The sequence below is a fragment of the Petaurus breviceps genome, unplaced genomic scaffold (genome assembly GCF_028583685.1).
Source record: "Petaurus breviceps papuanus isolate PSGF00001 unplaced genomic scaffold, PetGlider_PUasm1.0 90730, whole genome shotgun sequence".
NCBI lineage: Eukaryota > Metazoa > Chordata > Mammalia > Diprotodontia > Petauridae > Petaurus > Petaurus breviceps.
In genome coordinates this window covers 11,128,461-11,131,047 of record NW_027187324.1, presented here as the reverse complement: position 1 = coordinate 11,131,047, position 2,587 = coordinate 11,128,461, and positions in this window count along the sequence as shown.

Sequence of the window (2,587 nt, the reverse complement as noted above, 5' to 3'; positions counted from 1 at the left end):
CAAAGCTGAAAATCAAAACTATCTCTTTCCTCAAAGAGCTTAGATTCCACAGGAAAAAAAAATTACAGATATTATCCCTTCCTTATTTTCCTGTTTCTGTCAATACTACCATCATTCTGTCAATCACTCAAACTCAGAAAACCCTAGTTATTTTTGAATCTTTCCTTTTCCTTACCTCTCCCCAATTCCCCAGCATAATCCTGTTGTTTCAACTTCTATGATGTCTCTCATATGTGACCTTTCCTTTCTTTTCCCACTGCTATCACCATAGATCTGACATTCAGCACTTCATACTTGAACTACGATAGCCTCCTAATTAATCTCTCTGTCTCTGTCCTTTCTCCTTAAAATCCATCCTATGTAACCAGTTTAATCTTCCTAAAATAGTAATTACATCCTGTCATTCCTGTAACTTCCCATTATACTATAAGGCCACATTCCAATGCTTTAAGGACTTTTATAGTGACCTCCCCAAACTATAAAACTTCATCTTCCACTAATCCACAACAAAAACCTTTCTTAAAAAGGATGAACACTTCACTGCCTCACATACCCCTCCTTTTACAACAAAACACTCCAAGGTGATGCCTATACTCTTAACTTTTTTTCTTACCTATTTTTTTTAAACATTCATTAAAAAAAATGAGTTCTAAATTCTCTCCCTCCCGCTCCTCTTGCATAGATTGAGAAAGTAAGAAATATTATATCAATTATACATGTGAAATCATGAAAAACATTTCCATATTATCCATGTTGCAAAAAAGCAAGAAAAATGAACAAAGTTTAAAATTGTGCTTCAATTTGTATTCAGACTCCATCAATATTCTCTCTAGAGATGGATAGCATTTTTCATCATAAATCCTTCAGAATTGTCTTGGATCATTGTATTGCTTAGAATAACTAAGTCATTCATCAATGATATGTAATATTGCTATTCTCTTAGTTCTGTTCACTTCACTTTGCATCAGATCATGTCTTTTTTTTCTGAAAGCAGCATAGTTGACAGTTCTTATAGTACAAGAGCATTCTACCACAATTATATACTGTAACTTGTTTATCTATTCCCTAATGGATGGCCATTTCCTCAGTTTCCAATTCTTTGCCACCACAAAAAAGAGCTATTATAAATATATATTTTTAATTTCATGTAATCACAATTATCCATTTTACTTCCTATGATCCTCTCTATTTCTTCTTTGGTCATAAACTTTTCTCTTATCCATAGTTCTGACAGGTAAAATTTCCCATGATCCCCTAATTTACTTACAGTATTGCCCTTTATGTCTAAATCTTGTACTCATTTTGATCTTATTTTGGTATGTGGTATGAAATGTTGGTCTAAACCTAGTTTCTGCTAAACTACTCTCCAGTTTTCCCAGTGATTTTTGTCAAACAGTAATTTTTTTGTCCCAAAAGTTTGCATCTTTGAGGTTATCAACCACTGGATTACTATAGTTATTTACTACTGTGTATTATGTACCTAATCTATTCTACTGATCCACTACTATATTTCTTAGCCAGTGCCAGATTGTTCTGATATTTACCTGTTTGTAATACAGTTTGATACCTGGTATTCCTAGGCCATCTTCCTTCCTATTTTTTTCCCATTGATTCCCTTGATATTCTTCATATTTTGTTCTTACAGATGAATTTTGTTTTTTTTCTAGTTCTATGAAATGATTTTTGGTCATTTTTATTACATTGGATTGTCCTGTCCATGAGAAATTAATATTTCTTTAATTGTTTAGATCTTTCTTTGTGAGAAAAGTGCTTGTAATTATGTTCATATAGTTATTGGATTTTTCTTGGCAGGATACTCATTAACTCTTAAATTTGCTTATACTGCTACCATCTGTGGGTTCTTCTGGTTTCTTTTCTGTGTCAATTAATGTAAATTGTTTTAACTTAAGGATGAAATTATTATAATCAATGTTGATATAGGAAGGAAATAAGCAATAAGCATTTATTAAACACTTATTATATGTCAGACACTGTGCTAGTTCTGGGGATTTGACATATGTAAAAAGAAAAACAATGCCTGTCCTCAAGGAGACTACATTCTAATGGAGGAAGACAACAACATAAAAGGAGGCTGAAAAGAAAATTGGGGAAGAGGGTACCAGAGCATGGCAAGAAGTCTGTAGAGTTAGAAACATTAGCCAGGAGAAGAATGAAGGATGACTGGCTGGGATGATGGAATGGAAGCCCAAGAAGGAAATCACCAATGGGAGAAGGGACCTCAGCAGAAAGATGTTCTGAAGTGAGACGACCTCAGGTGCTGACGGAAGTTCCAAGGTGAGTTGGAGGTTGAAGTCACAGTGGTAAAGTCCATAAAATCATTTCTATTTCCTATTTCCCATTTAAAAATTGTCAATAGCCTGATAAATAATTCAAAGGTAAATCTTAATCACACACCAGAACTTTGTGTCATTATTATTCTTTCTTCTCCTTTATTATAAATTCTTAACTCTGATGAGTCAGTGGTCAAACTGTGTACTTAGAGCCAGCTGACCTGGAATAAGTCTTTTGTCCATTATAAACTATCTATCTATCTATCTATCTATCTATCTATCTATCTATCTATCTA